The 20,976-nt window shown below is 45.9% G+C and overlaps 1 protein-coding gene across 1 annotated transcript in view; it reads left to right on the top strand.

The window, feature by feature from the left end:
- The first annotated feature begins 8,058 nt into the window (after positions 1 to 8,058).
- CEMIP (cell migration inducing hyaluronidase 1) overlaps positions 8,059 to 20,976 on the top strand; it is a 172,544-nt gene continuing 159,626 nt past the window's right edge. The window contains exon 1 of the mRNA XM_033189218.1: positions 8,059 to 8,335. The gene's annotated coding sequence lies outside the window, so the exon portion shown is untranslated. The remainder of the gene's footprint in view (positions 8,336 to 20,976) is intronic.

Below are 20,976 nucleotides of genomic sequence, written 5' to 3'. Positions count from 1 at the left end.
ACCATATAGCCTAGGTATGTAGTAGGCTGGACCATCTAGGCTTGTGAAAGTACATGCTATGATATCCACACAATGATGAAATCGCCTAACAATGCATTTCCCAGAACATATTCCCCTCATAAAGTGATGCATGACTGGGTATAGATATATGAGAGGGGATTTATGAAGGGGATTGGCTCACACAATTATGGAGGCTGAGCGGTTCCACCACAGGCTGTTTGTAAGCTGGTGACCCTGGGGGGCCAGTAGGGTGCCCCAGTCCAAGTTCAAAAGCCTCAGAACTGGGGAAACTGATCGTGTAACTATCAGTTGGGGACCGAAGGCCTGAGAACCAAGGGGCCAGTGGTGCAAGTCCTGGAGTCCCAAGACTGGAGAGGCTGAAGTTCACATCTGCAAGGACAGGAGGAGGTGAATGTTCTAGGTCCTGGAGAGAGAGAGAGAAAGAGAGAGGGGGAAAAAAATGCTTTTGTCTCCTTTTCTGTTTTATCCATGCCCTCAGCTGTTTGGATGGTACCCACCCACACTGAAGGTGGATCTTCTCCACTCAGTCCACCAACTCAGATGCCAATCTCCTCTGGAAACAGCCTCACAGATATTCAGAAGGGATGCTTTACCAGCTCCCTAGGTTTTTTGTTTGTTTGTTTTAGAGATGGAGTCTTGCTCTGTTGCCCAGGCTGGAGCGCAGTGGCGCAATCTCGACTCACTGCCACCTCCTCCTCCCAGGTTCAAGCAATTCTTCTGCCTCAGCCTCCTGAGTAGCTAGGATTACAGGTGCCCACGACCACACCTAGCTAATTTTTGTATTTTTAGTAGAGACGGGGTTTCACCACATTGGCCAGGCTGGTCTTGAAATCCTGACCTTGTGATTCACCTGCCTCAGCCTCCCAAAGTACTGGGATTACAGGCGTGAGCCATGGCACCCAGCCCTCCCTAGGTATTTTTTAATCCAGGCAAGTTGACATGTAAAAATAAGCATCACACAGGGGAAGGGAATTGCCTGAGAGCAGAAACTGATCTAGTGACAGCTTAAATACAGCCCATTCCCATGCTGCTGCACTTTGTACGCTTTGAAAAGAAGGTAGGCCAGGAGCGGTGGTTTACACCTGTAATCCCAGCACTTTGGGAGGCCGAGGTGGGTGGATCATGAGGTCAGGAGATAGAGACCATCCTGGCTAACACAGTGAAACTCCATCTCTACTAAAAATACAAAAAATTAGCCGGGCGTGGTGGCAGGCGCCTGTAGTCCCAGCTACTCAGGAAGCTGAGGCAGGAGAGTGGCGTGAATCCGGGAGGCAGACCTTGCAGTGAGCCGAGATTGCGCCACTGCACTCCAGCCTGGGCAACAGGATGAGACTCTGTCTCAAAAAAAAAAAAAAAAAAGAAAGAAAGAAAAAGAAAAGAAGGTAAAGGATTTCATGGCACTATAAAAAAAATTATGCTTATGTTGCTGTCATTGAAACCATGAGGCGTGCACATTCTAGCTAAGGGTATTGGCAAGTCTACTCCTTGATTATCTGTGGATGAGCTAGAGTACCTAAATAGCATTTTACCTATCCAGATGGCCCCTGAACAACCTGAGTTTGAACTACATGGGTCCCCTTATACATGGATTTGCTTCAATAAATATATTAGAACAGTTTTTGGAGGTTTGTTGTCAATTTGAAAATACTTTCAGATGAACCTTGTAGACTAGAAATAATAAAAAATTAAGAAAAAGTTAGGTATGTCACAAATGCATAAAATATGTGTAGATACTAATCTATTTTATTATTTACGACTATAAAATATACACATATCTAGTATAGAAAGTTAACATTTATCAAAACTTATGCACACACTTATAGACCGTACATGGCACTGTAAGTCCAAAGAAATGCAAATATAAAGATGTAATATTAAACCATAACTGCATAAAAATTATCTGTAGTACACGCTGTGCTACTGTAATGATTTCATAGCCACCTCCTGTGGCTATTGTGGTGAGCTCAAGTGTTGTGAGTATCCGCTTAAAACGCCCTGTGACGCTAATCATCTCCGCATGAGCAATTGTTTCTCCAGTAAATTGCAGATCTCAATGGAAAGTGATCTCTTGTGGTTCTTGTGTATTTTTCATCCTCTTTAGTGCAATACCGTAAACCTCGAATAACAACATGCCTCTACTGAAGCTGGAAAGGCTCCCAAGAAGCAAAGAAAAGTCATGACATTACAAGAAAAAGTTGAATTGCTTGATATGTGTCATAGACTGCAGTCTGTAGCTATAGTTTCCTGACATTTCAGAGGATTCATCTTGAAAACAGACACGTAAACTTATGGTATTGACATAGTACAGTACTATAAATGTATTTTGTTATCCTTGTGGTTTTCTTAATAACATTTTCTTTTCTGTAACTTCTTTTATTGTAAGAATGAAGTACATAATACATATAGCATACAAAATATGTTTATGTTATTGGTGAGGAATCTGGTCAACAGTAGGTTATCGGTAGTTCAGTGTATGAGGAGTCAAAAGTTATACTTGGATTTTCTACTGTGCTGGGAGTTGGTGTCCCTAACTCCACATTGTTCACGGCTCAACTGTATTTTATTTTTTAAGACAGGAGTTTCTCCTTGGGATTATCGTATGAATTGTAATGAAGAAATGTTTATTTATTTGTATGTCTACTGAGCATCTACTCAGGTTGTCATTGTGCTGGTCTGGGAACAGAAAGATAGGTAAGATGCATCCCTATTCTCCAGTGCTCACAGCTGGAGGTGGGGAGGCAATGGAAGACACGCAGGGTTGGGGAGATCAGAAAAGGTTTCCCAGAGACAGTGACATTTGAGTTGGGTCTTGAAGCATACCTTCCCATGTGCGATGCAAAAAGAAATAAGAACTCTGGAGAAGTGCTCAAATTTTCCTGAAATGCACACATGGGAGTGTTCAGAATGCTGAAACCAGTAACAGGGGAGTGATTATATAAATTATGTCCATATTAGGAAATGGCATGACACTGTAAAATAATGTGGAAAGAAATTTAAGACTGGGCGTGGCGGCTCTGCCTGTAATCCCAGCACATTGGGAGGTGGAAGCAGGTAGATAGTTTGAGCCCAGGACTTCGAGACCAGACTGGGCAACATGGGAAATCCTGTCTCTTCCAAGAATACAAAAATTAGCCAGTCTCATTGTCCGGTTTCAAAATATATAAATAAATAAATAGATTAAAATTTTTTAAAAAAGGAAAAAAATTATTAAAAATGCTAAAAAATGAATAAATGTTTTAAAAATTTTTAAAAAGAGATTTAAAATGCAGGGAAATGTGTTTGATATATTATTAAGTGAAAAAACGGCTTATTGTTATATACAATTTGGCATTTAAAAATTATTTACGTTTTTCCTTTTTTTTTTAAGAGACAGGGTCTCTCTATGTTGGTCAGGCTGGAGTGCAGTGGCTATTTACAGCCCTGATCACAGTACACCACAACCTTAAATGATTCTTCTGCCTCAGCTTCCTGCGTAGCTGGGGCTATAGGCTCAGGCCACCACACCCAGTTTTGAATTTTTGACTAGGTAATAATTCACTTAGTTCAAAAAGAAAAAAATCACAAAAAAGCACATAAGGAAAAGTTGACCTCCCACCCCTCTTCCATCTTCCCACCCCTCAAAAAAAATCAATTACCAAACAGGAAACCATATTGTTAGTTTCTTGTGTGTCATTCTAGATAATTTCCTATGCATCCATAAATAACTGCAAATACAGAGTATTTTTCCTCCCCTTCCTTTTTGCACAAGTGGCAGTGCGCAGACATATCCTATATACATTGCTCCACACTTTAATTTTTTATTTTATTACATAAAATTTACCCTATTCCTGGCCAGGCACAGTGGCTTATGCTTGTAATCCTAGCACTTTGGGAGGCTGGGTTGGACAGATCACTTGAGGTCAAGAGTTCGAGAACAGCCTGGCCAACATGATGAAATCCCATTTCTACTAAAAATACAAAAATTAGCTGGGTGAGGTGGCACACAAGTACAGTTCCAGCTACTCTGGAGGCTGAGGCAGGAGAATCACTTCAACCCAGGAGGTGGAGGTTGCAGTGAGCTGAGTTTGTGCTACCACACTCCAGCCTGGGCGACAGAGTGAGACTCTGTCTCAAAAAAAAAAAAAAAATTATTTTAATCGTTTTTTAAACAGCTGCATAGTACTCCATCATACAGATGCAACATTATTTAATTAGCCCTACTACTAGGCACTTAGGCTAGTTTGTTGTTGTTGTTGTTTTACTATTAAAAATAGGGCTACAATGTATAACCTGGTGCTATTCTTTTCACACATTATAGCTGTAAGATAAATTCCTGGAATTGCTGAGTCAAACATTATGTATGTTTTCATAAATCTTGTCAAACTGCCCTCACAGGTTGTACCAATGTAAGCTTTCATCAGTGATGTATTCAAAGGTTTATTCTCCACCCCTACTGGCCTCCCCTGCAGCAGAGGTAGTATCAAACTTTTGGATTTTTGCCAGACTGACAGGTAGTTCAGCATAGTATTAATTTGTACTTCTTCATTTATGTGCAAAGTCGAGCATCTTTTCACATGTTTGTAAACCACTTGGATCTCCTTTTCCACTGAATGTATGTTATTTTTATAAGAAACGTTCATTCGTGTATTCATTCGTTGACAGTGGACTACACGTGGACTTTATGTTAGATACTATAGGAGCTACTATAGGGTAGATGGAACTTGAGAGACATAACCCTTGCCCTCTCAGAACATGCAATCTGATGGAAGAGAATAATTATGAGCTAGCTCTTGAACATTTATGGAACACTTACATACGTTATCTATTTGTGCAACTACATATGTAACTTATACCTGGAAAAATGCTTGACTATGTACTGAAATTAACAGAAATAATTTTTGAGTAGAAGTAATTTTTTTTCTTTCCTTTGTGTTTTTCTGTATTTTTCAAGCTTTTGTAATGTACATACATTATGTTTGATGTTAGGTAATTTCTTTTCTCTTTGTTCATTGTTTAAGTTTTTCAAGGTTGGTTGGTTGGTTGATTTTTTTTACAGGGTACATGTATGATTTTTTGCAACTAGAAAAAAGGAAATAAATAATAATAAGACATCATACATACACCGTTTACCTATGTTTTAGATACAAATAAAACACAGGAAAGAAGAGTTCTTTCTCTAGAGTGATGGTGAGTTTGAAGAGGAAGATGTAGAAATCCACTTTCAGAGCTGGGATTTGCTGTCATAAATTCCAGCACAGGCCTTCACTCACCAGAAAAACTGAGGACCTGTCTCTCCTCAGCTCGGCAGCCTCTTCTGTGTCCAAGACAGGAATCCAACAGCTCTGAGGGCTGGAAATCTGGCCTCGGGACCCAGGCCTGGGAATTTCCCTTTTCTGATGCCAGCTTCAGGGCCAGTGTCTAAGGGCGACCCCTATTGGTGGAACTTAAATATGCTCATTATTCGTGAGTTGCTTCTCCAAGATGCCCAATTCAGTTTTAATTTTTTGTGGGTCTGCTGGAAAGCTTGAGGCCCACAGCCCACTCACACACTACCCTAACTACATCCTGCTTCCCTTTTCTCCTTGTTCCCCACCCATCTACTCCAGGTTTTCCTGGACAACTGGGTCTGGAGACTTGGCCTATGGAGCCACAGGTGTGGCCAACCTTTTAAACTGTAATAAGGCAGGCTACTGTAGGGGCAGGTGCTGGCTTTGCTGATCAGTAGGTGGAGTGTGAAGGTCCTTGTTTTAGGGAACAGATCTGGCATCCTGTCAGCAGACTGAGGATGCCAGACTTGGGCAGCTTGAGGCAACAGTGAGCAGGCAGGCCATTCTACTGCACGAGGATGTAGGTGAGGGGGCTGTATCCCACCTGAGGAAGGTGGGCTGGAGGCAAATGCAAAGAATGATGAAAGGGTAGGCTTTCTGGGTGGGAGGTCACACCATTGATGGGCACTTCCCTTCTCTCTGGAGACTCTCTGCTGGGAGATTTCGGCAAGAACCAGAAAACCAGCACAACCTTTCCTGACCAGCTCTTTCCTGTCTCTGCATTTATAAGAGCAAGACCTTGGATTGGGGAAGTGTGGGTAGTAAATCCGCCAGTGTCATGTGGCTATATTTATCCATAAAGAATTACCCGGCACGCCCCGTTCATCACTGAATGCTGAATGGCAGTGCTGAATAGAGAACTGGCTGGAGAATCTGGTTTTAGACATGGGGAGCCTGTTTGTAATTCATCAGCATTGCTCTTTTCTCCTGGGCATCGGTCTGTGATAAAGAAAACTGGATACAAGAGGAATGTGCTGGGCATTTCAGTGCTTTGAGAAAACATGACAAAGCACTTCTCAGGGCCCATCCCTAGACAGGACCCTGCCTTTACCACTTCATCCCCCAGATGCCTGTGGAGCCAGCCCCTCACCAGAGAGCTGTCTGGCTCCACTCAGGCCTCAAATCTACTGCGTGTTGATGGAAAATCCTGCATGTCGTGCCAAAATAAGGCTGATTCAAGGCCGACCTTTCTCCATTTGGGCCAAATGCCCAGCACCCCCAACCCCTAACACACAACTGTTTGTGGGTCTGCTTTCCGGGGGCTCCTTAAGGAAGAAAAAAATAAACAGGAATCATGGTGAGGACTGGGGAGGGGCCCTGAGGGCGGGGAGGGGGCTCCATTTAATTCGGCTGGAAAGAAAAGGCTGGGGAGGAGGGCTTGCCGTTGGATCCAGTTCATTACTTCCCAATAAATCAAAGAAGGGCTGAGAATCCTGACTGCCATCCCCAGTAAGGATCAAGTTCAGCTTTCTGGAAGAGGCCTAGAGGTGGATAACAGCACTTCCCGGTTTAACCAGGTGACAAACGCTTCTGCTTTAGCACAGGGGACATGATTACAGACTTTCACAGCTTTTGCCGACCACAGCCTGGCCTTAAAGTCCAGACCTAGATTCCCACTAGTGTGTACCGCACAGAATGGAGACCTTGTGTGAGGAGGTAGTTCTCAGAAAACACTGGCAGGAAGGAAGAAAGAAATGTATATTCTAGGAGGCCTCTGCTAACCAGGAAAAGGGGCTGAGTCACACTCTAAAAAGTGGAAGGGGCAGAGAGCAGGTATCAACGCCCTCATTTTACAGATTTCCTCACCTCCCTGCAAAAAAACCGTCCTGAGACTCAGACAGGGGAAGTAGCTGGCCCTGGTCACACAGTAGGTTAGCGGCAGAGTTGAGAGGAGTCTCCATATGCCCTCGGGATGTGTTGTGATGAACTTTTCCTACTGATACTGTTTCCTCTGGCAGGGGAATGTCTAGACCAGTCGCACCTTCTTGCTTTGACCCTTCAGAACTTTGGCCTGTCCAATTAAAGAGGCACAGAGCCCTCCTACCCACAGGTAATGTTTCTAACTTACCGAGCACCTATTATGTGCTTAGAACTTGGACTTTAATGATCCCACTTAAGTCTCACCATTCTAGTGAGGAAGCATCACATAACTCATTTTCCTGATGAGGAAACTGAGGCTAGGAGGGGTCTGAATCCAATTTCAAACCAAGGTGGCTTTCATCGAACATCCACGCATTTTCCTCTCAGATGAACTGCTAGGCCAATACCAAAATCTCTCAGGCCACTCTTTTGCTGCTGAGTTAAAAGAGATCCTGAGACTTAGCCTGGGACCCCGACTCCCAGAGATTCTGTGGCAGGCGAAGACCTTTTCTCCTGTCGTCCACTGCCTCTTCGCCTCGGAGGACGCCCCGGGGCGCGAGCGGGGCACGAGAGACCCTGGCTCCTTGGAGGCCCGGGGACGTGCTCTCCGCGGTCAGCCGCGGCCGCTCCACCGAGTCCTGGCCTCCAGCGCCCTCACCTGGCTGCTGCGGGCGGGACTCCGCGCACCCAGGCTTAGCGTCTCCCAGAGCCGCCGCCAGAGCCCGCCCCGGTCCGACCCGGGCGCAGGGCCCCCGCCCCACTTGGGCAAGGCGGGGACGCGTGGAGGGAAGCTTCACTGGGGGGCGAGGGAGGGAGCTTCGGTGCCGCGCGGGCGTCAGGGGCTCCGCGGGGGAGGAGTCAATAAAAGTGGCTATAAAAGCGGCAGCTCCGGCTGACGGCCGGGGAGCTAGCGCGCAAGCAGAGCCCAGCGCGGTGCAATCGGACCGAGCCTGGCGAGCGCAAGCGGCGCGAGGAGCCAGCGGGGCTGAGCGCGGCCAGGGTCTGAACCCCGATTTCCCAGACGAGCTACCACTCCGCTTGCCCACGCCCCGGGTGCTCGCGGCGCCTGGCGATCAGCGACCAGACGCCCGGGGCCGCTGCGCTCCTGGCCCGCGAGGCTTGACACTGTTTCGGCCACCGACCCAGAGGTAAGAGGGCCTGGCTAGGGCCGTCAGGGATGAGCTGACGGCCCATGCCACGGTAGGGAGGTAAAAAGCGGGGACTCGCGCCTCCACCCGGCACAGGGTAAACGTTACCCGCCTCAGTTTCTGTTTGTCTGTCCACCCTGTGCTGTGCAGTCTACCTCTGTCTGTCTGTTTGTCCATGCGTCTGTTGATAGGCGCACGCCTCTGGCACTGACCTCTGTGGGATTTCTCTGAGGTCTTGTGATGCTTTACAAGCTGCAGGTGCCGGGGGGGGGCGCTGGAGTCCCCAGAGGGCATCCAGAGGGGGCAGACTCCTGCTTTCCGTAGATTTTTCCCCTTCTGAATGGCACCTGGGGCTTGAGCCCGGGAGAGTGTCTCACCGAGGAGGGAGTATCACAAGGGTCAGGTCTCGGTGTCCTGCCGACTGGGAGCCAGCTCAGGCTGAGCGCTAGCGGGCGTGCGCCTAGCAACAGGTCTGCGCCCTGCTGCTCCTGCCTCAGCACGCTCTTCCTCCCGGTTTTCCTCGCCTCCCAGTGCCTCTGGGACAGCGCTAGGCACCCAGCGACGCGCTGGCGCGGGGCCGAGCTGAGGCAATTGCAATGTTAGATGAACCCGGGATCCTCTGCTGATGTTTAGACTGAGATTCCATACGTGGCATCACTGGAAGAAGGTTTGGTGGTCCCTGGCAAAGGACGTCGGCTGCAAGAAAGGTCGCGTTAGGTTGGGAGGAAAGGCAGAGTCCTGGCTGAGCGCTGGCCAGGTCTCCCGCTCGCCGTTCTGGCAATGAGGGCCAGTGACATTCTGGAATGGACCCCGCGGGATGCGTGTGCTCATGAGAGAGGAGCGCGATGCGCTCTGGGTCCTCAGCCGCAGACACTCTCCGCGACAGCCGCTGTTCCTCAAGTGTCGGACGCTACGGCAGTCCCAAGGAGCTCCGCCAGCTGCCGGGTTTGAGGTCCTGAGTCCTTCTCCAAGCAGCCAACGCTACCCACAGGTAAGAACTCCCTTTAAAAACTAACCTTTTGATGTGCGAACCAGTGCCTGGCTGCAGCCCCATCCCGGGGACAGTGAGCCGGGGAGCGCGTCTCTCCATCCCTGCGGTCTGGAAAGCGATCCAGGGCGCGCCCGAGGGCGGTGAGCCGGCGGCTCTGCGTGCCCAGGCGCGACGCCACCATGGACAGCTCCCAGCCACTTCCTCCACTTGGGGTCTGTGGCCCTGGGTCTCCGGGGAAGTCGTGCGCTTTCTTCCCAGACCCAAGGCGTTGGAGCGCTGGGACAGAGGAAAGGGATTGATAGTCCGAGGGGGCCCTCGGTATTACCACTCAGGAGGCAGCCCAGTCCTCAGGAGTCTGTGGTTTCTGACCACGTCCTAGCTGAGTCGGCAGGTGGCTTTCTATAGGACCTCCCAGAGGCACTCTGTGGTTCTCTGGCTTTTCTATGACACCACGGAGACACCTCAGAGCTGTTAGGAAAGTGCGTCCCCTGAGAATCCGACCCAGGCAGTGAAATAATGCCAGATACAATTATGCCAGACATAATTAGGGATCCAGCTCAAACTGTTTTCTGTGTAGGGCACAGGTTCATGTGTTCCATCAAATTAAATTATTTATTTAGTAAATATGGTATTGGGAGGATATATTAGTTTCATGATTAATGACAGAATGGAGAAGAAATCAAATAGAACAAGTTTATAGAGAATGCAACCGGATGTATTTGCAAAAGCAACTATGCTTTTCTGATCCTAACAGTTTTGTTCAAAGCCCATGACATTCTTAAAGCAATTTCCAAAGGCTCCTCTTTAGCCCAGTAGATGACTTTTCAAGTTGGTTACTTGAAACAGGGTGGAAAAACCTGTAGGGTTTGATCTGTGCACCAAATTAAAGATCTCCCTCCTCTGGTAAGAAATGACACCGGATGGGGCTCTTTTTGTCATTTCCACCCATACAGAAGTGTGTATCTTCCTTTATTTTAAAATTACAAGAAACCCAGGTCTGCTTTTTTGGTGACTGACAAGGGCCCATGGAAAGTAAAAACAATTCAACACCTCTTATAAAAAAATTTTGAGACAGCATCTGTGACTTTGGGAAAGTTGCTCAAATGTTTTGTGCCTGTTTGCTGATCTGTAAACTGGGAATAATGCAATCCCATCTTGTAGGGTTGCTGCGAGAATTACAGTAATTGGTACAACATAAAGCATTTAATCCAGTGCCGAGCACAGAGAAATCTTTTAAAATGGTAGCAATTACAGATATATTTTAAAGACAGTTGTGCATTTCTTTTGAATTATGTTCACCAACCCTTTGCCCTCTCTCTTAACCTAGTAACTGTTTGATAGGGACTCCATCTTCACTTTATTTTGCATCTAAGAACTTGTTGATGGAATTGATGAAAATTCTGGAGTTGATCACAATGCAAAAAAAAGTTCTCATTTAAAGACAAATGGAAGAATTTTTATGTGATAAAAATCAGTCAACTGTTTTCCCCTACCTATACTACTTGGAGGAAAGATAAAAGTAAGTCATTTTCAAAATATTATCACAGCCCTCTGGTTCAGATGATCAGTTCTTCCCGATTGTTCTCTCACGAGATTGCAAAGTCTTCTAAGAGGCTTTGTTGTCTTTCTGGGAGTGAAGTACTCTTGGGTATTGATGGGGAGTGGCCTCCAAGGCCTGGTTTCTAGATCACTCCAGGATGAAAGCTTTATGGAGTGGAACTTTATCCAGGGGTTCACTGAGTGGTCATTGCCAAGCAGGAAGCACCTTACTTCATGCTTGAGCCTTGCTTAGGTGTGAGATTCTGACCAAGACACTTGCTCTGCCCAGAGCAGTGGGCACTTATGTGATCCTGGCTGGACTGGAGGGTCCCCTCCAGCTCTGCATTTCAGGGTTCTGTCTGGTAGACATCACTAATACATGACACACCACAGAAGTTTGGAGAATGCAATTATATAGTACCCAATCTTCCAGTTAGAGTTTTTTTTTTTTCCCACAAAAGTGTGTGCGTGTGCGCATGTGAGTGTTTTTATCCCTGTCAGTTTTACATTCTGGTGCTCTTAGATTTTTATTCTTCTCCTCCTTCTACTCTTAATAGCTCAGAAGGAATCTTAGCTCCTTCCATCTAAAAGGATTGGAGTCGAAGAATACATGCTACAGATGCTCAGAATCTTTCTATGAGATTATTGATGACATGAATAGAGCAGGAGGACATGGGGCCTTGGATGACCTTGAATTCCTGACTGTCTTCTGTGGCCTCCTATGCAGATTCCAGTTTCCAGCATACATTTGGCTTTCTGGTAAGTAAACTATTGAACTTCAGGACACTCTTGGAGTGAAGGGCCAGTGAGGGGAGGAACTGTCACGAGAAGTGGTAGAAATGACCTCTTCATCAGTTCTGTGGCATTCTGCCTGTTGCAGCAGGACCTGAATCCTCAGGACAGACAGATCCAATGGCAAGAGTGGCATTCAGTGGGGAAGGCCAGCAGGATGAAAGGGGTGAATTCAATTATTCTCATCAGCCTCCTTTGAAGCCTGCTGCTTAAGTGACCTCTTTTTAGCACCTTCTGTGGTATTGGCAGAATATCACAATTTGATGGATTAAATGCAATTTGCATTTGCAGTTATAGCTCAAAAGAGAAATGCAAACATGTAGGTTGGGTTCCTAAATGGGAACAAAGTTAAGTTTGTGAGCTGCATCCACAAGATTGCATATCTTTTCAAAGTATGCATAGACTTTTCAAAGTCTGGACTACACATCTCTTTCTACATGATGGCACATACCCAGATGTTTGATCTTATCAGGGTAAAGCATCAGCTATCTCTTACCGCTTGGTTTTTGGCCATTATCTGGAGGCAGTTTCAATTTCCTTTGGACAGTGAATAGGAAAGGATCACATTGTTACTCTCTTGTATCTGGTTGGGTTGGCAGGAGGCTGGAAGTGGCAGTGGGTGCCAGGAGAGACTTCTCAGTGGTGGATTCCTTTCTACCGTTTTGTAAGCTATTCAACTGGGCCTGATCCCCCTTTCCCTAAAGTCTAGCAGGTGGAAACTTTGCTAATTTGAGTAGGATGGTGACTATCATGGTGACTTTTATTAAAGCTGCACCTCTTTGCTTTAGCCACTCTCTTCAGGGGCCATCTTATCATCTCTGGTAGACCCCCTAGTCCTTCTTTTTCTTCTGTGTGCCCTGGCACCAGGCTTTGTTCAAGCTTGGTTCTTCAGAAGGGAGACTGCTTGCAGAGAAATGTCATCAAATATACATTTGCTGTCTGCTTAGTTCCCTTGGTGTCAGGAAACACACATGCCCACCCAGAGGGAGAGGAGCTGCTACTCCTTCTGCCCCTGTTATTTTTTAGGGCCTGTCCCTAGGCTCAGCTTGACTCCAGGAATCTGAATCCACCCTTCCCTCTCCACCCCTGCAGGTGAGTGAGCCCTGGGGAGCACAAGCAGGCAGGCCTTCCTTGCACAGGCACCTGCTCAGAGCAAGGAGCTGGAGAGCCTAGCTCCTTGCACTAGGATGTCTTTGAGTCTTCTGGAAGGGCAGTCGTATCAGGGGTTTAGATGCAACTTCAGTTTAAAGTGTTTTGCCCAGACTTTGAAAACCTTTGAAGACCAGGTCTTTGAAAGCCCTGTGAATTTCTTTCTCTCCTGTCAGTAGGAGAGCCACACCATTAGACATTTTCTGTTGTGGAGAAAGCACATCTAGATAGCTGTTCTGGCATGGAAGGTGTCCGTGCCAGATTGCTGTCTCACCTGTTTTTAGACATCACACAGAGCGGAGAGGGCCACCGGCTTCCCCAGGAGCCTGCTGCACTCTTTGGCCCTCTCTGAGGTGAGGAGTTCATGCTGTTCTCCAGAGTCTTTGTGGCTGTAAGGTAGGCACCCAGCCCTTGGGACAAGGAAAGTACAGTGGCCTGGAGGACAGGCACCCTTTTCTGTGGCTCTGCCAGTCAGGAAAGATGGGAACTGTTGGAGTGTTCCTTGGGGACTGCTTTATGGGTGCCAGTCACTGTGACTGTACTCCTCGCCTGGACTATCAACCAGGACCTGGGCAGGTTCCTCGACTTCTCTAGTCCTTTCTTTAGGGGTTAGGTTAGACCAGTGCTTCTTAGACTTAAAATATGCCAACAAATCATAGGGGCACGTGTTAAAGTGAGAGTTATGATTTGGCAGATCTGAGATAGGGCCTGAGAGTCCACATTTCCAACATGCTCCCAGGTGATGCTGCTGGTTCACAAAGCTGCCTTCAAGCCGTGGGGGCCTATGTCATTATGACATTGATGACTTTCTGTGATTCTGATTCCAATTATTTTTGGTGTAATTTACGTCAGTTCCTGTTTTCCGAGTTGAGGAAGCCCAGCTGGTCTGTGCCCTCCTAATGACCTTATAATGACCCTTAAAATTCTTGGAGATAATTATTGTCGCCCCTAAGCCATCTTATCAGCAGACTAAATATCTTGGCCCCCTTTAAGTTTCCACTTTTCCCTGTCATAATAAATTTTCCAAAGCTCTCTGGATTGAACTACTTTTAAGTGCAAAATCATTGTGCAAATGGCAATTTATCTGTGCCTGGCAGAGGCATTTGAATGTAATTTTGGTGGTATTAAGAGATCACTCGGGGAATTTCATCTAACTCTGGCTCCAGACACTGAGAATGCATGTTTACATTTAAACAACTATTTTAGACTCCAAAGATCACAGTTTCTTCTTTTTTGAACCTGAAAATGAAATTTAAGACCCAATTACCTTCCTCAACTCCCTCCCTGTGGCACTCCTGGGAGGGTGAATTGGTCATCACCAGTACATTCTGGGTAGCCCAAGATACTGGTGTGCAATTGTGTTCTGTCACCCACCACCACAGCAGGAAGCAGAAAATAAGTTGAGTACAAGTTTTTGATAATCTTCTATGAGGCAGGCCCTGAATGAGTCACTGAGAAGGCAATTGAATACATGGTTCCTGTTCTCAAAGAACTAGCAGCCTGGTGAGGGGACAGATATCCCAGTCAGAAGTTGTCATACAGGGTGATGGGGGCTAGCACAGATTAGTCAGGAGGAGTGGAGGGCAGAAGACCTGCTGGAGAAATGAAGAAGACCATTAATTCAGCCAGAGGAGATCCGAGGAAGCTTCACTGAGGGCATATGAGGAGAGTCAGAAGCTCAGAAAGGCCTAAACCCCTTTCTTCCTGCAACCTCTCAGGTGCATGAAGTTTCTTACCTGCCTCAGGTGCATAAGCTCCCTTACCTGTCCAGGTACATAAACTCCCTTACTTGCATCATGTGCATAAGCTCCCTTACCTGTCCAGACTCTGGGCTACACCGGGCATAAGAGAGAGTACTTCAGAGCAGCCGTTAGGCCTCTTTCCTTTAGTCTTCTACAGTAGTAATTTAAAAATTACTTGAACCACAAAATGGTTTTTTTCCAATAAAATCTTAGTAAATCCAATTTAAAAACTAGATAAGAAGTGGCTGTGGTTGGGGGTGGGAGCTGATTTTTGTCTTGAGAGCTCTCAAAAAGTTCCACCGAGCTTTGTGGGCTCCAAGGAGCACAGTCTGAAAAATCTCGGTCCTGGGTCATTTCATTTTGCTTTTGGCAGTCATATCAATAGTGTTAGCTTAGTTTTATTGTGGTTTGTGTTGCTGTGTCTTTTTTCTGTTTTTTTGTGTCAAAGTCTCACCTTTGTCACCTGGACTGGAGAGTAGTGGCATGAACACGGTTCACTGCAGCCCAGCCTCCTAGGCTCAGGTGATTCTCAAGCCTGCCAAGTAGTTGGGACCAATTTTAGCTAATTTTTTTGGACTAATTTTAGCATTTTTGTAGAGATGAGGTTTCATTGTGTTGCTTAGGCTGGCCTCAAACTCCTGAGCCCAAGCGATCTGCCCACCACTGCCTCCCAAAGGGCTGGGATTACAGGCATGAGCCATTGTACCTGGCCTGCTATGTCTTTTTAACATTCTAGATGTCTTGTTGTGTGTGTGTGTGTGTGTGTGTGTCCATCAAACAATTTTCAGTGAAAATTGAAAACTGGAATTAAAATTAAAAACAGAAATCTGGAATTATCACACGTGTGAGAATCCAACAAAGATGGGCTACATGGAGGACCAGTGGGAAGGGCTGTATAGGATAGGTGCTGGTCCAGGAAACTCCAGCTTGTAGCTGAGCATGGGAGGGACAAACAAAGCTGTGAGCTTTTTGCAAAAATAGGCTTCTTATTTACAACCTGGTCTGTTAATCTTGTTAAACCTCCCAATATTTTTTATATAAAAACTGGTAAGGAAAAAATATCTTATTTTCAGGGTTTAAAATTTGTCAGGTTCTATCCAGGATCTTGCATCCTTTTTCACTGATGTCAAAAAGCCAAATTTGATTGATTACAAGATGTTTTGAAGGTGGGGTTTGAAAAGAGGAGGCAAGTCAGATGGATAGGAATGGAAGAGCTCTGCTGCAGAGGCGCAGTGGGGAGTGGGGCTCCAATTTTTAGCTGTGGCTTCTGTCTGCCTCCTACAAAGCTCTCCTCAAGGGAGAAAATGATACCCTGAATGGGATAACACCCGAAGAGAGGCTGCCCCTTGCTGATGGGTGGTCCCAGGCCTTAGAAAGGGATCTGAAGAACCCTTTCTGGGCCTGGAGCCAGCTCTAAAAACATGATCATATGAATTATTGAAGATGGTGAGAGTAAGGCATCTTCAGTCTAAAGAGTTTAGACAACACCTTCACCAGTTCTAGGTATGTGAGGAACTCTAGCAGAGGGAAGGGGCCCCCTGGCAGAGGGGTTTTCCTCTAGGATGGGCATTTGCAGTTGCCTGGCACTCCTTCTGCCAGCCATACCAAAACACTTGCCCTGGACAGTGTCAAGGAACGCTGAGTGTTGGTGGGATATCAGCAGCATCTCTTTCAAAGGGAAGCCAGCCTCCTGTCTGGAGGCCTTTGCATCAGCCCACATCACCACAGCAACTGGAACATACTAAAACAAAGACTGACTCCCAGACCTTGGGATTCAGCCTCCCTCTCTCTCCTACTTCCTAGATTTTTCCTCAAAGCTGGACTTAGGTTGGCTCCTTGGTTGTGCTTGATCTCTTAGCACTGGTAGCCACAGATCTTGGTTTCTAAAATCCCATGGAACTGTCTTAGGGGGCTGGCCAGTGGTGAACCTGAGCCATCCACTGGTACACAGTGGCTGCTGCCTGGGCTCTCACCATGTGTGGGCCCTTCTTCTCTCCAGCTTCCTGAGGAGGCAGTGGTAACTACAGGTGGGAGACAAAAACACTGATGCTCAGAGTTACAGAGGTGGTACAGGCTGATACCCTTGGGTATCTGTCTGGCTCCTAGTCCAAATCATTACTTGTTCACCTTCTCTGGAGGACTCTTGTCATGCTGTGATGGACTTATTCCCAGCTTGGTCTCCTCAAGCCTCCTAAAGGCTCCCCTCAGGAGTCCTACTGAATCCCGGGTCTCCAGTGCCTCCCAAGCCCCTGTCGGTGTGTAAAGTCATGCTCCTTCTTGTAAAGAACAGTAGGATTGAGCCCCAAAAGGAGTGCATAAGGGAACTAGTTTGGGTGAACCATTAAAAAAATTGTTTTAAGGCCGGGTGCAGTGGCTCACACCTGAAATCTCAGCACTTTGGGAGGCTGAGGCAGCCAGATCACTTGAGGTCAAGAGTTTGAGACCAGTCTGGCCAATATGGTGAAATCCTGTCTTTACTAAAAATACAAAAATTAGCCAGGCATGGTGGCATGTGCCCGTAATCCCAGCTACTCTGGAGGCTGAGGCAGGAGAATTGCTTGACCCCGAGAGGTGGAAGTTGCAGTGAGCCAAGATTGCGCCACTGCACTCCAGCCTGGCCGGCAAGAGTGAAACTCCGTCTAAAAAAAAAAAAAAAAATTCTTTTAGAAGAAACTGGTGGTTTATGACAAGTCTATTTCAAAGCTGATTGTGTTACAGGCGCTGAGTAATTCACTCTTATGCTAGTTTTCCAAAGGTTTGGGTTCAGGAAAACCTCAAACATAGTGGCTAAGTACTTTTCCTTTCCTTTCCTTTTAAAACCTTGTTTATTTTCAGAGGCGTTTAATCCATATGTTTTAGATCCATTTCCATGTTACTCAGCAAAAGGTTGTTTTGCACCAACATTGCTGAGCCATGAGTGAGTCTGCTCCTCTCTCTTCCACTCCAACTGGTGCTTGCAGCTGAGCCCCATGCTCACAGCCAGACGACTCTAAAGCCTTATATTAGACACAAGGAAACGTAAGCACTAGAGGCAAAAGAAAAATCAATAATATTGACCTTATCTTTATTTAGAATTTTGATATTTCATTCATCATGACATTTTTGGTGCTAATTTTGTTTTTTAAAGCGTTGCATTGCACAGTTCTTTATATTGATGATTGAGTTTTCTGGTGGCCTCTTCAATTTTGAGCCCAAGGCAAGTGCCTCACTTATCTCACTCTCATCCTGTCCCTAGTAAACACCCACCTCCAGGGCCCATTCTGGTTGGAAGGTTAACATCCCAGTCGGTGTGGGTTCTGCTGTGGTCTCCCAGGCAGAGATCAGTACCAGAGACAAGGCAGACATGCCCTTTGGTGATGCTAAAGGGTCCTCTGAGCCCTGTTGATTTGAATTTGGGGTGTGGGACTCCCAGAGAAAGTGGAGAAGAGAGGAACGTGTGTCCTTTTCAGACTTGGCATCTGAAGTTGCTCTCTTCCCTTCTCCCTTGTTTCCCTTCCTTTTCGGAGAGGGCGGGAATTGTGGTGCTCCATAGTAGAGTGTTTTGCAAATTCTGCTGGGTTGATGTGTCACTAGTCTGTGACTGCTTAAGAAGACACTGAGTTCATCAGATTTCTCAATTCAGTTCCTGGTAGTGAGAGAGAAAGCAGTTGGAGGATTTTGGCTTTGGGACTTCCATATGCAGAGATTTCTTCTTGCTTAAATGATTTTTTAAAAATAAAAAGGCATGGCCATCTCAGTGGTGTCTGTTTGGTTGGTAGCTTTGAAGAGGCTCGGAGATTCCTCTGACCACATAATTGTGGATTATGTGCATGCCTGAACTTTCCAGGTGACTGAGAAACAGCTGAAATCTGTTCTACATTTTAAAATCATGGTATAATGTTACAAATGGTAACACATTAATATATCCTGGAATTTTCTGAGAATGACCATGTAGTGAAGTTCATTTTTACTTTAAACATCTCCATATAAAATTTCTTTTATTTAAAAGCTATTTTTGACATACAAAAAAGATGATACTTCTGTTGAATCTTGCGTAATAAGCATGAACTCGAGCTTCTGCTCTGTTGAGGTTGTTTGAGGACATCACGCCTCCGAGCTCAGGAGGAACAAGGGGCAGAAAGGCCGAGTCACTATTTGAATAGAGCCCTGCTCATGATGGGCCCTTGGTGGCCATTGTGGGATACGTGGTGCAGAAGTCTGTGGTTTCCCTCAGTGGAGATGGCTTCTCATCTCAGCCACGTCCCAGTACAATAAAGAGTCCTTTCTTCATTCAGAGACAGGACCTCTACTTGGCTCAAAGGCAGAGACTTTTCATGTTCTGTTTTACTCCCAAGGGCTGGCACATAGTAGGTACTCAAATATTTTTTAAAAATTCAAATGAATGAGTCCTGAATCTGAGCACCAGTCCCCCAAGCATGTACATTTCTCAGTACATTTGATATTGACCCTTATGTATTCTTCTCTGGTATTTGAATGAAACTAAAGCCTGCTAGTCAACTTCTCAGAGGTCTGTACTCCTGTGGCTTTATGGTTATTTCCATCAACATCATTAATACTCAGTGTTTACTGGACACCTAAAACATTCAGACTCATGCAGAGAGCATTACATGCATCATCTTATTTAAGCTTCCTGACAACTGTGAACAAGACGTTGTCCTGTTTTGCAGATGGAGACTCAGTGAAGCTGCATCACTCATGCAGCTCCAGGTGGAGGCCACTCAGCTCAAGATGGTGGAGTGGGAACTCGGACCTATGTCACCGTGAGTCCAAAAGCTCTTCATAGTAACTAATGTTACTCGAATCTTGAATTTTGAAAAAGCATGTTGAGGGGAATATTAGAATTCACAGTAGATCGGATTCATAAAACAGTATTCATAGAGTTGAATTCATTGAGAATAATTGCAACCTGAATGCACTCATTGTTGACCCACCAATTCTTTCTAGATACTTGGGATTCAGAGATGACTCCATTGCATCTCCCTGCAATGGAGAACTTCACAGTTTAGTTGGGGAGACAGACAGACATTCAACTACCTACAATCCATGCTGTAACAGAGGCATAAACAAAGCAATATGGAAGCACTACAAAGTGATGGTAAACGACTTTGCTGGGGAAAGAGACAAGGTAGCATGGAGGAAGTGATATTTAATTGGGCCTTAAAGAAAAGTACAATTTCTCCCAGGCCAGAGAATGGAGGGTTAAGAAGGAAGGAATATCCTGAACTGAATGCAGAGGATCAAAAAAAAAAAAAAAAAAAAAAAAAAGATATTTAGAGAAGAACTAGAAGTTTCCTGTGGCTGGAAATGAGATCATAAAGGTGGGGCAGGGCTGTAGCTCCTTGAAAGCTGAGTCAGGGAGTTCGACTTTTCACCTGACTGAAGTGTGTGATCAGTTGGTGGGCATTAGGCCCTTGTACCTGGTGGCAGGTATCTAAGGTTGGGCTTGTCTTCCTCCCTCCCAAGGGTGGTGTTCTTGGTAAGAAATACATTTCAGAATCCTACTTCTCACTCTAGATTAGTAGATAATGTCACTGCTAGGGCTCAGTAAATACCCTTCAGCAAGAAGGATAACTGCACTGCCCAAAGTGAATTGTTTCTACCAGGGTTAACAGGGCCCAGAAGGCAATAGAGAGAAGATTAAGTCAGGGACATTTCAGGGGTCTTGTGGCTCGAGTCACTGCCAACATGAGGTTTCTTCTTGCTGCAAGTAGAGGCTCCAAGCCCTTGAAGAAAATGTTCCAGGCTCCTAATCCCAGGTCCTTGTCTCACAATATCCCTTTGGACTGATGTGCTCCTGTTTCCTGTATCCGGTCTCAGGGCTAGGGTGAGGAGGGTTTATCCTGTGGCCTCTGTGCTGGTTTTTTGTGAGTTGTGCAAATATTGTGATTTTTTCATAATTCTTCATGAATTCTTGGGCAAATTTCTAACTGCCTTGTTGACTGACCTGTAGCAGAGGTGGCGGAGGGAAAGTGGGATAAAGCGACAGCATTTCAGGTGAGACTCACCTTTGGGGAGGAGGGAGTAGTCATCACAAAGGGTGCAGATTCAGCTCAAATTTCGTCAAAGCTTAACTGGATGAGATGGATACTCTGAATGTGGTCTGGTCTGCAGATGCCCCCTGGGTGGTCTTCCGTAGTCCTCATCTCTTCTCTGCACTGTAGTTGTCATCAGACATGTGGGCGATTTTAGCAAACTAAACCCACCCACAAATATTTTTTTAGTGTCATCCCTGTGTGTGGTCTTAAAGCAAATCTGAGTATGCCCACCAAATAGCCAGAGGAGAGAAAAGTCACAAAGACTGGGTTCTGCCATTCAACAGAAACACATTAAATTCAGATCACCAATATCTCCAAGATGGTTCTAATCAGACAAAAAGAGAGAAATGCGAAGTATTCCAGGAAGAGCCCCCTTAGGTTTTCTTGACTGCA

This window comes from Trachypithecus francoisi, unplaced genomic scaffold (genome assembly GCF_009764315.1).
Source record: "Trachypithecus francoisi isolate TF-2019V2 unplaced genomic scaffold, Tfra_2.0 Lachesis_group3, whole genome shotgun sequence".
Lineage (NCBI taxonomy): Eukaryota > Metazoa > Chordata > Mammalia > Primates > Cercopithecidae > Trachypithecus > Trachypithecus francoisi.
This window is presented reverse-complemented; position numbering and strand designations above follow the sequence as displayed.